Source organism: Mustelus asterias, chromosome 4, assembly GCF_964213995.1.
Source record: "Mustelus asterias chromosome 4, sMusAst1.hap1.1, whole genome shotgun sequence".
Taxonomy (NCBI): Eukaryota; Metazoa; Chordata; class Chondrichthyes; order Carcharhiniformes; family Triakidae; genus Mustelus; species Mustelus asterias.
Genome location: NC_135804.1, coordinates 115,101,666 through 115,117,077, shown reverse-complemented (window position 1 = coordinate 115,117,077; position 15,412 = coordinate 115,101,666).

Sequence of the window (15,412 nt, the reverse complement as noted above, 5' to 3'; positions counted from 1 at the left end):
CCTGGACTCAAGCAAGCTGCACACGGGAGTAAGAGGATCAAGTTGAGGTCCCGATGCTGCCCGCGCCGTGTCAGGAGGGGAGAGAATGGGCAAAGGAATCCTAACTAGGGGTGCGGGAGTGACGGGGGTTTCCAGATCCCCTGCAGGCGCCAGATCTCTGATAGAGACCATGTCCTCTCACCCGTCAGGATATGCCACATAGGCATATTGAGGGTTGGCGAGAAGGAGATGGACCTGTTCAACCAAAGGGTCGGACTTGCGGGCCCTAACATGCCGCAGCAGGAGAACAGGTCCTGAGTACGTCAATCAAGTCGGCAGTGAGGTCCCAGAGGAAGACTTCCGAGGGAAGACAAATATCCGCTTATGTGGGGTAGTGTTGGCTGCCGTACACAGGAGGGACCTGATTGAATGGAGCGCATCAGGAAGTACCTCTTGCCAATGGGTGACTGGAAGACCCCTAGACCGTAGCGCTAGCAAAACAGCCTTCCAGACTGTAGCGTTTTCTCTTTCGACCTGTCCGTTACCCCTGGGGTTGTAACTTGTAGTCCTACTTGAGGCAATTCCCTTAGAGAGCAGGTATTGCCTCAAGTCGTCGCTCATAAACAACGCACCCCTATCACTGTGGATATAACTGGGGTAGCCAAACAGGGTGAAAAGACTCCACAGGGCCTTGATGACCGTGGCAGAGGACATGTCAGAACAGGGGATGGCAAAGGGGAATCGGGAGTATTCGTCAACAACGTTGAGGAAATACACATTCCGATCCGTCGAAGGGAGGGGCTCCTTGAAGTCGACACTCAGTCATTCAAAAGGGCGAGTGGCCTTAATGAGGTGTGCCCTGTCAGGCCGGTAGAAGTGCGGCTTGCACTCCGCACAGACCTGGCAGCGTCGAGTTATCGACCTGGCATCCTCTATGGAATAGGGCAGATTCCGAGCCTTTACAAAATGCAAGAGCCGAGTGATCCCCGGATGGCAGAGATCATTGTGGAGGGCCTGTAACCGGTTCTCCTGCACACTGGCACATGTTCCACGCGACAGGGCATCTGAGGGCTCATTGAGCTTCCCCGGACGGTACATGATATCATAGTTGTAGATGGAGAGTTCGATTCTCCACCTCAAGATTTTATCATTCTTAATTTTGCCCTTTAACGTGTTGTTGAACATAAAGGCCACGGACCTTTGGTCCGTGGGCAGGGTAAACCGTTTGCCAGCCAAATAATGGCACCAATGCCGTACGGCCTCCACAATGGCCTGAGCCTCTTTCTCCACAGATGAGTGCCGAATTTCAGGGCCTTGGAGGGTGCGAGAGAAAAAGGCGACGGGCCTGCCCGCCTGTTTAAGTGTGGCGGCCAGGGCGAAATCAGATGCATCACTCTCCACCTGAAAGGGGATGGACTCATCGACAGCATGCATCGTGGCTTTCGCGATGTCGGCTTTTATCCTTTCAAAGGCTAGGCGAGCCTCTGCTGTCAGGGGAAAAGAGGTAGATTTTATGAGCGGACGGGCTTTGTCCGCGTAATTGGGGACCCACTGTGCATAGTACGAGAAGAAGCCTAAGCATCTTCTCAGTGCTTTGATGCTAGTGGGTAGGGGAAGTTCAAGGAGAGGACGCATACGGTCTGGATCGGGGCTGATGACCCCGTTTTCCACCACGTATCCGAGGATTGCTAGGCGGTGCTTGCTGAATACGCACTTCTCCTTGTGATAGGTCAGGTTCAGGAGAACCGCAGTGCGTAAAAACTTCTGGAGGTTGGCGTCATGGTCCTGCTGGTCATGGCCGCAGATAGTGACGTTGTTGAGGTACGGGAAGGTAGCCCGTAGCCCGTTTTGGTCCACCATTCGGTCCATCTCATGCTGGAAGACCGAGACCCCATTAGTGACACCGAAAGGGACTCTTAAAAAGTGGTAGAGACGGCCATCCGCCTCAAAGGCCGTGTATTTGCGGTCCTCTGGGCGAATGGGGAGCTGGTGGTAGGCTGACTTCAAGTTCATGGTGGAGAACACCCAGTACTGCGCAATCTGGTTGACCATGTCAGATATGCACGGGAGAGGATACGCGTCCAGCTGCATGTACCTATTAATGGTCTGACTATAGTCTATGACCATCCGGGGCTTATCTCCTGTCTTGACCACCACGACTTGTGCTCTCCATGGGCTAGTGCTAGGTTGAATGACCCCTTTTCTGAGGAGCCGCTGAACCTCAGATTGAATAAAGATCCGATCCTCAGCACTGTAACACCTGCTTTTAGTCGCGATGGGCTTGCAGCCTGGCACGAGATTTTCGAATAGGGAAGGCGGAGTAATTTTGAGTGTTGAGAGGCTGCATGTGGAGTGCACTGGACAATTTGGAGGCTGCTGTTTTCCCACTGAAAGTGGAGGGAGTGGCCCATCGTACTGCAGGGTCACACTCCTCAGGTGGACCATCAAGTCTAGCCCCAGGAGTACCGGAGCGCAAAGGTGCAGAAGCACAAGGAGCCTGAAGTTCTCGTGGACTGTGCCCTGCACCGTTAGAGTTACCACACAGCTCCCGAGAACGTGGACAGATCAGGACCTCGACGCCATGGAGATTGCCTGCCTGACAGCTTGCACACGGAGAGCGCAATGTTTTACTGTATCTGGATGGATGAAGCTCTCCATGCTCCCGCTGTCAAACAGGCAATGCTCCAGGCGCCCGTTTACCTCTATGTCCATCATGGACTTGTCAAGTCTGTGAGGCTTGGCCTGGTCCAGGATGATTGACGCCACTGTTGGATCCCGAGCGTAACTGCAGGCAGTTGAGAAATCCGATGACGACGACCCCTGCTGGTCTCCTGCGGCCAATGTCAACCAAAATGGCTGCGCCCATGAATCGCACGCAGTCGAGGATGTTGAAAATGGCGGCGCCCGCAGGTCGCACGTGGCTGGCGTCGTCATCATAGGAAATGGCGGCGCCCGTGGATCGCACGTGGCTGAAGACATCGACGAGGCCAGAGACGAGGAGGTGGATCCTGGAGAGTCGCACGCAGCACTGCTGGGCCTGGAAGGGGTCTTCGCTCGGCACACCTTAGCATAGTGCCCTTTCTTTCCACAGGCAGAGCAAAACACCGCCCTGGTTGGACATCTTTGGCGAGGATGCTTCGCCAAACCGCAGAAGTAGCACCGTGGGCCTCCAGGAGCTGCCGCAGCTGTCAGGTCCGAAGTTGGGAGCATCATCGCGCAGTTCCGAGGAGCCGCCGAGTACAGCTGAGGCAGCGGCTGTGCTTGCCACGCTGTTCCCACGTGGTCGGTGGGGTAGGCTTCGAGATTTCTGGAGGCTGTCTCCAGTGCGTCGGCCAATTCTACCGTCTTAGCCAGTTCCAGGTTACCCTGCTCTAGCAGCCGCAGTGGATATAGGACGAGCTGATTCCAGTCACAAACGCGTCCCGAATGAGGTCGTTGGTGCATTGAATAGCCGACACCGCCTTACAGTTGCAGGCTCTGGCTAGCTGTTGAAGTTCGCGCAGGTACTGTCCCGTAGTTTCGCCGGGCTGCCGCTGTCAAGTGGCTAATAGGTGACGAGCATGAATTTTGTTCAGCTGTTTGTTATACAGCCCCTTGAGCAAGTCGATAGCGTCTTTATAATTTTGGGAATCGCGAATTGTTGCATACACAGTGTCGCTCACCCTGGCGTGGAGGACCCACAATCTGTTGGCGTCGGACTGGACTGCTGCCAAGGCCTCAACGTAATCCTCGAAGCACTTTAACCAATGGTCGAAAGTGTTCGATGCCCCAGCGGCACGCGGATCCAAGGTTAGCCGATCAGGCTTTAGCATCTGCTCCATTTTCTTCGAACAAAATTTTCAGCAATTGTAGTGAATAAAATTGATGCGCGATTGATTCACACGGGAGACTAGAACATACCCGGGAATAAAGGCTTTTATTCACTACAAATAGGAGCACACTATTCAACAATATTATCCCAGACTAAAGACTACTAGGAAGTAGCAGTGACCTTTATACTCCTGTAAGAAGGCGGAGTCCTGGGCGGAGCCGAACAGAGTGTACCACATAAACAGTAATAACAGGTGGAACACCCAACAACCCTAACCCCAACAGCAACGAGAGTAACATATATACAAGTACCCATAGTGGTAACCATCTTTGGTTCACCACAATGGTCTCACGAAGACCCTGTACTGCTGCAGTGAGACATCCTTACTCCTGCACACAAGTCCGCTTGCAATGAAAGCCAACATATCATTTGCTTTCCTAACTATTTGCTGGACCTATATGATTGGTTTCAGTGACTAGTGTACTATACCCAGGTTCCCTTATATGTCAATATTTCCCAATCTATCACCATTTAATTAATGCTGCCTTTCTGTTTCTCCGTCCAAATTGGATAACTTCACAATTATCCACATTATACTTTATCTGCATTTATTTGCAAACTCAATCAACTTGTCTCAGTCACATGGAAGCCTCTTAACATCCTCCTCACCACTCACATTCTCACTAAGTTTTGTGTTGTCAACAAATCTGGAACATTACATTTGATTCCTCATCTAAATCATTGATATATATCCTGAAAAGCTGGGACCCCAGGATTTATCCCTGCAGGACACCTCTAGTCATTGTCTGCTAGTTCAAAAAAGACAAATTTATTCTTACTCTGCGTTTTCCTGTCTGTTAACCAATTCTCAATCCATGCTAATATGTTACTCCCAATCCCATGTGCTCTAATTTTCCACACTCACCTCTGAAGTGGGACTTTATCCAGAGCTTTCTGAAAATCCAAATACATCACATCCACTGGTCCACCCTTATCCATTCTATTAGTTACACCCTCAACAAATTCCAGTTGGTTTATCAAACATGGTTTCCCTTTCAGAAATCCATGTTGACTTTGTTTAAACCTGGTGATATTTTCTAGGTGTCTTGTTATTACATCCTTTATAATAGACTTTGGCACTTTCCCTACTACTGATGTTAGGCTAATTGGTTTGTAATTCCCTGATTTCTCCCTCACTCCTTTTTTTTTTAATAGCGGGATTACATTTTCCACCCCCCAATCTGCTGAGACTGTTCCAGAATTTATTGAAATTTGGAAGATGACAATCAACACATCTACTATTTCCATTTTAGTATCCTGTGGCGTAAATTATCAGGCCCTGGGGATTTATTGACTTTCAGACCCACAGTCCAAAGATGTGCAGGTTAGGTGGATTGGCCATGTTAAATTGCCCCTTAGTGTCCATAAGTGTATATAAGGGGATTAGCAATGCAAATGCATGGGGTAATGGGAATAGAGCAGGGTGTGGCCTTGAGAGACTGTTAAGACAGCGAATAGTTAACAGCATGGGGTTTATAAGATTGTTATGTTTTTGACTGTGTATTTATTTGTAGGTGAATGTGAAGGGGTCATGTGACTATCCCAAATCCTGCCTGGCAACAAGCCTGGCTAAGCCGAGGAACATGATGAGCAAGGTGCAAATTTCTCACACCTGGAAACAAAAGGCAAGGTCAGCTATGCTTACAGTAAATAGACCTGCCGGTTCCAAACTGTTGGACAGGAGGATCTAGTGAGGGAGGAAAAGAATAGCAGTCGGTGTGGTCAGCAGAGAGAAGAGACTACTTGTTCTTTGTCGAGAACAGATGCAGGAGTGAGAGGCAGTCTCTAGTTGAATAGATGATTTCCACAGCCACGTAAGGAATCCAGGAGGTGTGCCCTGGTGTGGCCATGGAAGAAAAAGAATAATTGGAGCAGGCTTTACTGCTGTTAGTGAATTTGGAAATGTCACTGAAAACTACAGGAAACACTGGGAATCTGTCACTCAAAGTTACTGTGTGGTGAAATTGGAAAGCATTGGAAGCTGGAGGCAGATATGGACAGTTTGTAAAAGGACTGTAAATCTGTGGAGAGTGCAATTTGTGAGATAAGTATTAAAGGGGAATGTTCATTTCTGTAGTTTACAGTATATGTTACCTACAAAGTGTTTTTAGTCATTTAGTCGTGGGCAGCACAGTGATACAGTGGTTAGCACTGCTGCCTCACAGCTCCAGGGACATGGGTTTGATTCCTGGCTTGAGTCACTGTCTGTGTGGAGTCTACATGTTCTCCCTGTGTCTGTGTGAGTTTCCTCCGGTGCTCCGGTTTCCTCCCACAGTCTGAAAGACGTGCTGGTTAGGTACATTGACCCGAACAGGTGCCGGAGTGTGGCGACTAGGGGATTTTCACAGTAACTTAATTGCAGTGTTAATGTAAATCAACTCGTGACTAATAAATGAACTTTAAAACTTTACTTTATTACAGTAAAAATCAAAGTGAAATCTTGCTGTGTCATCCTTTTCAGCTGTACAGTGGAAATTCAGACTTCCGTTTAAATGTATCAGTCTGAACAGGGATCTTAACAATGAACAACAAATAATTGGGAGAATAGTAACAACTGTGCAACACAGCTGGATGCTGAGGAGATTCTAATATATGCTCTTGATACAGCTGAGCTGGGATAATGGAACATTATCTGCTATGAGTATATGCAGTCCATGGCAGCCTGACAGTATAAAGGTGGAGCTTGTTACCTCAGAGTTGGAGCTCTGACAGTCAGAAGTCTTGTCACCTCAATAGTGAACCCCATGGATGTTGTAAGTCTGATCATCTCGGATTTCATGGAGCAAACAGGTTGAATTGTCTTTTTTCGTTTAATGCCACAGAGAAGTTATATGAGAGCGATAATGTTATTGGTCAATATACATTAAAGCTTCTTGAAAATCACTTAGGCCTGGCTCAAGGAGCAATATTTGTTGCAGCTGTAACTACAGGAAATCTACTCGCAAGCTCCATCTGCCCTCCCTCTTCCCATTGAGTTCACATCTGGATCCAGTTTTCTGTCATTTGCAAGCTTGTTTTCTAAGTAATTATTTTTTTAAAACAACAGGCCAACCCTGAACCCTGTGGAACACAATCAACAGCTGATTTCCCTCTACCGCCACCCGGCCGCCCTCCGCCCAGCACACGCACACACATACACACATTATTCTGAGCTGGCTATATATCAGCTACCTATCAACTCAGCTTTGCTATTCTTCTGATCACTTTCCCCAGAACTGAAGTAAGGATCATTGTTCAGTCCAGTTAATGCCATTAAAAGATGGGGAGCACACTTTCTGTTCTCCAATCCATTGGGACATGATTTAATTTCAATGAAGTTTGAAAGACGATGGATTGGAGTATTGCAACTTCTTCAACTAATTTAACAGCACATTTGGGTAAAAGTCATCAGAGCTTGGATTGATGTTTATCTTTAGTTTCCTAAATTTAAATATAAATGAATATAAATCTCCCCTCAAGGATTAATGAAAGCCACTTTGTGAATTAATTGAGCCACACTGGAATGACTCAGAAAGCCTGACTGGAAAGCAACTTTGGGGGAAGTCTTACCAAAAAGAATCAAACTGCCAAACAATTGTGAAAACAGGAGAGAATCATGCCCATTTTTTTGGGTTGGCTCCTAGTCGTAATTGTATGGCATTTAGTTGAAAAAAAGAGCCAGGATGTGATTCTCGCCAGCAGGTGAGAGGAGGAGCCTATTTTTGCCAGGAAGCTGGCTGCTGGGCTCTAGGGGCGCCATTGCACTGGCACCCCAATCTCCCAGTACACAGTGTATACAGTGTATTGTGGGATCTCCTGTCACATTCCCACAACCCCACAGACATTGGGACCCGCCGCTGATCGCTCCTTGTGCTGGGCTCTCCCGCCTCTTCGGGCATCGCTCCACCCCCCCCCCCCCCTCCACCCCCCACAACCTCCCCGGACATTGCCTTTCTGGGTGCAAAGCCAATTTTGCTGGCAGAACAATGCTAGTAACATTGCAAGAGGCAAAAAAAAGGCGTAAAACCAATTTTTGCTTCTCACCCGATCCTACTGGCTCCACACACCATTCGACTGGTGTGATGCGCCAGTAAGAACACCCCTATAGGTTATTACAGAATGCAATGTCAAACCACTACCACGGTGTACAGACCTTGGTCCCCTGCCGGGGACTACTGTTCAGCAGGCCCAGTCCTGAGCCTGCCTTATAAAAGGCTCAGGTAATGAATTCCAACTAGGCAGGCCACTGCCTGTTACCAGGGGAACTCATACTCAATGAACCCCAAAGGGAAATCAATCAATGATTCTCCTTGGAGCTTGATAATCCCTATGAGGACAAGGGCAGCAGGTACATGGGAACACAATAACCTGTAAGTTCACCTCCAAGCTACTCACATTGACTTTGAAATATATTGCTGTTTCTCCATTGTTGAGGGATCAAACTAGAATGATAGAATCATAGAATCCCTACAGTGCATAAGGAGGCCATTTGGCCCATTGAGTCTGCACAAACAACAATTCCACCCGGGCCCTATACCCGTAATCCCACATATTTACCATACTATTACCCCGGACACTAAAGGGCAATTTAGCATGACCAATCAACCTAACCCGCACATCTTTGGAGTATGGGAGGAAACCGGACCACCCGGAGGAAACCCACACAGACACAGAAAAAATGTGCAAACTCCACACTGATACTCACCCAAGGCTGGAATTGAATCTTGGTCTTTGGTAGTGTGAGGCAGCAGTTCTAACCACTGTGCCGAGTTAGCGAACTCTCTTCCTCACAGCATTATGGATGCTACTAAAACACATGGGCTGCATTGGTTAAAGAAGGCAGCTCACCAGCACATGCTTGAGGATAAGTAGAGATTGTCGGGTCTTGTCCATGGTGGCGGGGGCGGGGGGGGGGGGGGGGGGGGGGGAGTCATGTGGGTGTGGACCTGCAGCAGGGGAGAATCCTTCGGTTGGGGGGGTGGGTGTTGGTGGTTGGTCAGGTTGGTGCGGAATTTTGTTGAAGGAGGTAATCAGAGGTGAGAGAGGGAGTCTTCTGCATGTTTACTTGGCTGTTTGCAATAGTTACCGAGAAGCTAGAAGAGGTTTTAATTCTTCTACCTTTTCTGGGTAACTTCAGTGTAACCCTGACGGAACCATCATACTTTCAGATGGTTCCCAGCACAGGACAATTGCCCAGAGGAAGATAGCACTTCTGGGCAATATTTGTTTTATTCATTTGCAGGATATGGACATTGCTGGCTGGGCCAGTATTTATTGTCATCCCTCATTGCCTTTAAGAAGGTGGTGGGCAGCTGCTGCACCCCATGAGGTGTAAGTGCACCCACAGCGCTGTTAGGGAGTTCCAAGATTTTTCCCCAGCAACCGTGCAGGAATGACAATATATTTCCAAGTCTGGATGTTGAGTGGCTTGGAGCTGAACTTCCAGGTAGGTGATGGTATTCCCATGTATCTGTTTCCCTTGTTGTTGTGGTGATGTGTTTGGAATGTGCTACCTAAGGAGCCTTACTGAGTTTTTGGAGTGCATCTTGTAGATGGTACACACGGCCACCACTGTGCATCGGTGGTGGAGGAAGTGAATGTTTATGGATGGGGTGCCAATCAAGCTGGCGACCTTGTCCTGGATGTTGTGAAGCTCCTTGAGTGTTTTTGGAGCTGTCCTCATCCAGGCATATGGAGATTATTTGCCATGTAAATACTGACCAGAACCAAAGGACACAAAGTCAGGCTAAAGGGACGATCCTTTAAAACAGAGATGAGGAGGAATTTTTTCAGCCAGAGAGTGATGAATCTGTGGAACTCTTTGCCACCGAAGGCTATGGAGGCCAGGTCATTGAGTGTCTTTAAGACAGAGACGGATAGGTTCTTGATTAATAAGGGGATCAGGGGTTATGGGGAAAAGACAGGAGGGTGGGGATGAGAATCATACTAGCCATGATTGAATGGTGGAGCAGGCTTGATGGGCCGAATGGCCTAATTCTGCTCCTATGTCTTATGGTCTTATGACCCAGCAACTTCCAAGAGGGATTCTTCAAAACCAAATGACATGGCGAGAAATCTGCTTTTGGGGCTGGTGACTCCCTTGCTGTTTTTCTTGAAGCTGCGTCACTGTCTATTTTTGGGAAAATTCCACCATGGTGTCATTGATAAGGACTCCAAGGTGTGTTGCAACTTCATGCTGCTTGAATAGTGTACCTCCATCTCAACCTCATAAGTACCTCCTACCACAGCAACATTATATTGATTGCCCATGAGTCAAACTTCAAGCTCTCTGAATAAAATCATCAGCTTAGTTTTAGTTAAACTGAATTTAGGGCTGTTTTGTCCAGGCCTTCTACAAGCTGAGCTGAAACTACCCAAACCTATGACATGAAGTTAACTTTCACTGCCAGAGGGAAATGAGAGTTCCATTCTCACAGTCTGGACTGAATTTGAATCAAAGTCCCAAAGGTGAGAATTCAATTTGTAACCCATTGCACTGCCCAGTCCTCCCAATTATGCAGCACTTTCCTCCTAATCTTCTCTTTGGCAAATCCAAGTTCTGTTCGATTTCAGAGCTTACATTTTGAAATTCACCCTCTTGTTTCCTAAATCCTCCCTCAATGCATCAGTGCCGGTTTGAAAGAAAGACACACACAAATTCTATTCCATATATTACAATAAGCCTTTATTCACATTGATTTGCATATATTTGGAATGCATCCGAGTGCATTTGTTTTTGGAGGGGGAGATGCCAAGGAGGAGGAATAATGGAACGAGGATAAACATATCAATTGCAGGTGTTGATGACGCTAAAATTGTTGTATAGTGGTATAGAAATGAAGGTAAAACATTGCAAATGAGCGCTGAAATTGGCAGAGGTAATCAAATCTGTAACAGCTACTAAGGGATTGCAAGATTACCAGCAGAAGCTAAATCATGTTCTGTGTGCAAGACATATTATTGGATTTTCCTCTTTGTACATTAAACATTACCGGACCAATCTTTGGTCCTTTTTCCCTGGAACCAGATTAGATTTCTACTATTACATTTCTTAATGTTTATAAAATGTCCAGTTTTTATTGCTTTTTATATAATACATTAATGTTGATGATGTGGATATGCAGTACCAACTAGGACTCAATCATTCAACTTGGTCAAAATATCAAAGGGGAAGTCAGGTACAGAGTGTTACAAGCATAATAAAATCTAATACTTTAGACTGTTTCAATTTGGCTGTGCATGGCCTAATAGTGGAACCCAAATTGCCCTTTTAAATTGTTTGAATTTGACAATGATCTAGCCACCAGGCAAAGACTCAGACACCAAGTTAGTGAGTGGTATCAAAATGCATTGATTATAAGCAAATATTCAAAACTGATCAACTGAATCATAGAGGCAGAATATAGGAAAAGTATACTTATCAATGCAACTCTACTAACTCCGCGCTTTCAAATGGATTGTCAATCCAAGAGAGGTGGACAGCAGCTTGAATCCTTCACATCGACAAAGAGACAGTCAATGTCTCTGAGCAGAACTACACCTTCCTAAGATTTCTAATGGCAAGGAATCCATTGCTGAAACTGCCCCAATGATAACTACACTCCATACTCATCTGCTCCTGAGGTTTATTGGAAACTATCTTCATGCCGATCGGAGGACTGTCGTAAGTCTGCCAAACGACAGTTTGCCGTCACCATTATCCTTTATTTTGCACCAAGGAGAAAGGCCGCTCCCGCAGCTTACAGTCAGGTAGTCTTCACCTCAGGGCCTACACCTATGGTTTGGGTAAAGTTACAAGCTTAAAACCCCCTGTTGGCTGCTTCCTATTGGGCAAACCTCTGCTTACTCAATAAGGCAGCTTGTACTCCACAAAGCTCATGGATAGGTCAGTTGATGCACATTTGAGGCCTTCATGAATGCTCAACCATTTTAAGTTAATTTCATGTAACATTCATTGTAATAAGCTAACCAGGTCAAAATCTTGACACCATTTCGTGTCAAAACTCAGATAAGAATTTTGATGTTGTTAACCGTAGAATCATAGAATCCCTACAGTACAGAAGGAGGCCATTTTGCCCATTGAGTCTGCGCTGATCACAAATCCCACCCAAGCCCTATCCCCATAACACCACGTATTTACCCTGCTAATTCCCCCAGCACTAAGGGTCAATTTAGGATGGCCAATCAACCTAACCCGCACATCTTTGGACTGTGGGAGGAAACAGGAGCACCCGGAGGAAACTTCACAGTGACCCAAGCTGGAAATCGACCCTGGGTCCCTGGCGCTGTGAGGCAGGAGTGCTAACCACTGTGTCACTGCGCCCCCAACTTTATACAAAAAAGAGATGCATTCCAATAAGCTGCATTTGCATCGACATTAATAGAACTAATACAATCACATGGTTAAGAGCTGAAGATCATAATAGGCACTTAAATGTTGTTAAGTTCTAGTCAGATGTAATTTATATAGACTTCAGTATGTCTTATTTCCAATTTAGCAGTCACCTTTAATGTCAACGATTAACATATGCCTTTCAAGGTCAAGTCCACAGTTTGTACTCAACATGTCACTTGTGAATTATCAGCTTTCAATATTCAACTTATACCGACTGTAAGATCATACGGTTGTTTTTGTCCTCCATAATCTTTCTCATTTTTCAGTACTTTATTCTCCTCTGGTTTACATAATCATGTACCTGCAAATTTCCCCATACTGTCAATATACTTACATTGTTCAAAGCATGAACTGTTAAATGTAGTTCCAATGCACTTTACAAGTTCGCTCCTGTCTTCTGCATTTCACTTTTAATATTAAAGTTCTTTCCCTGCAAAATCTCCATAATTTTGCCTTTGTTGGAAAGTTGCCTGGCAATCTCTTGATTCCTTATCTTTTTAGGTTCTGTTCTTGTGTTCTCGCTCAATTTTTTCACATTCATTTTATCCTCTGTTTATCATTTTATATGTTTTAGGGTATGGGGAAAAGGCGGGTCTTCATGACTGAAATTTGATAACAAAACCCACTTCTGTAATTAAATTTCAGTGGTAAAAAATCAGAATGGATTAATTTTGCCACGTGATCCTCAAAGATGTCAAATATTAAGCATTATGATAATGATCAGGGGTCGAGTGTTCATCTGGACTCAGGAAACCCAGACCGGTCTACTTTAATGGCCATGTGTGATTTTACAAGGTATTTTCATATTTTCAGACAGGGGTTGGGTTCACAGAAGAATTGCCTCGGTTCTCCAACATAGCATCTTAGCACGCAATGTATTTTAATGACCCCTCACCCACTCACCCTCCCCACCCATCCCCAGACCACAGCAAGCCAGCTCATATTTCCTACTGTCATCCCATGTCTCCTCACGGACCCTCATGCCAGCCAATCCCACCTCTATACCATCACCTTCCGTTCCCCATTGTCACCTCTATACCCACCCCCATTTATCCTTCATAGCCACTCATCCAGTACCCATGATGTACAGTTCCATACAATAGAAATAGGAATTATTTTAAAATGATTGAAAAAAAACATTGAACCTCTAATAATCCAAAGGGACCCTGAATTTAAAATCATTATCATTGATAGTGAACCATGAAACTCGTGGAAAAAATACATTGTAATCCTTTAAGTGTCAAATAGGTTTGTAAACAAGCAAGAACCACATCAAAGACATATTAAGTTATTACAGGCTCAAAAATATTTCAATAGTTCTTGGATCAATAAGATTAGCTGCTGAACTTAAGCATTGAAACCCAGCCAAGCATTCATAATGGAACAGCTGTCGTAACAAAAGCTTCCAACTTCACTAACAGGATAGATGTTTGTTTCCATTTAAAAGTAAAATGCCTGCAAATTAATGGAGAGGAACAGGTGCAAACCATTGAAAGTGGGAAGCCAGAACTCATTCAAACCTGTTTACTTTTCACACATCTCATATTGTGTGGTGTAAAGAAAAGTTTTAGAACTTGAAATTTATTAACAGGAACAAGGGAATGAAGTCAAACACAAAGGCCAATGAGAGTTGTGAAAGACTTGCTGAACATAATGGCAGGATTTCAGTAACATTTTCTCGCTACGTTTCCCATTCAACAGCAAGCCAATTGGACAGCCTGGCCAGCAGATGAAAGGTAGCTCCAGGAGGTTGTAACTGAGACCTTTGGCAGCATTTGGAAGATTGAAGAGAGGCATAATTGGGAGGGGAGGCAGCAGCAGTGAATTTTAAGTTGGGTTCCCCTTAAGGATTCTAATTAAAATGCCTTGCCTTTATATAGTAGGATACTTGGATGTGCACATATTCACCTATTTTTTAAAAATAGGGGTGATTTTGTGCTTGTGTTTGCAGTGGGCGCAAAATCTTGTGAGATTCAGTAAACGAGAATCTCGCCAGTGAGATTTCATTTTCCTATTTTCCCTGCCTCTTGTCAGTGATGTATTGAGCTTCCCACCCTGAAAGTACGGGAATCTTATTTCTATAAATTATAATACAATTAAAGGACTTCCCTGCTATATGTTGTCCCCCACATTAGAAGTGCCATGTCACACTGGTGAGGTTTTTAACAGCTTTTGAAAAATGTGAGCCAAGAGAAGGAATACACTAGGGGCATAAAGATAAGAAGAGCTCTGGGGGGGGAGGGAAATGCCCGGGTTATACCCTGGCATTGCCCCAGCACTACCCCCTCGCTTAAATCATTCCCTTAATGGTTTAACGGTTCAAAACTAAATTCATCTGTTCCAGAGCTTGTCAGGCTTCACATGCTAACATTTTAAACAATCAACGTTTTTTGCTTAATTTATTACGAAAGGCCAGACAGCTCACTGTGAATATGCTGATAGGTCTGGCCAAATATATGCATTGATTATCACTGTCACAAAAGCAAGCTATTACCAAAGTTACACAGCAAGCTGAAGCTATTCGGCAATCCGCTTTGAATTAAGCCAATAAATTTACATTATCTATTGAAATCTATTGATTGGGGCGGCACGGTGGCAAAGTGGTTAGCACTGCTGCCTCAAAACACCAGGGATCCAGGTTCAATTTCAGCCTTGGGTGACTGTCTGTGTGAAGTTTGCACATTCTCCCCGTGTCTGCGTGGGGTTTCCTCCGGATGCTCCGGTTTCCTCCCACAGTCCAAAGATGTGCAGGTGAGTTGGATTGGCCATGCTAAGTTAGTGTCCCAAGATATATAGGTTAGGGGCCTTAACCATGGTAAATGTGTGAGATTACAGGGATAGGGCAGAGGAGCGGGCCTGGGTAAGATATTCACCAGAAGTCTACTGCCTTGCCCACCACCGAAGCTGAGCGGGCAAGGAGCAAACAACAGAAATGTCCGTTGACCTCGAGTGAAGCCACAAAATCCCACCCACTGTCAGATAGTCGGTGCAGACCTGATGGGCCGAATGGCCCCATTCCGCACTGTCGGGATTCTATTCTATGAAAATTACAAAATATAAAATGCTGTAATCTTCCAATTTTGGCACTGTGTATGGGTGTGGCAGGTTGTAATTGCTGAACGTAAAAGAGGTATGGTATTCTTGACATGAGGACATTTGACCAACAGGACAGCATGTGGGCAGTTCAG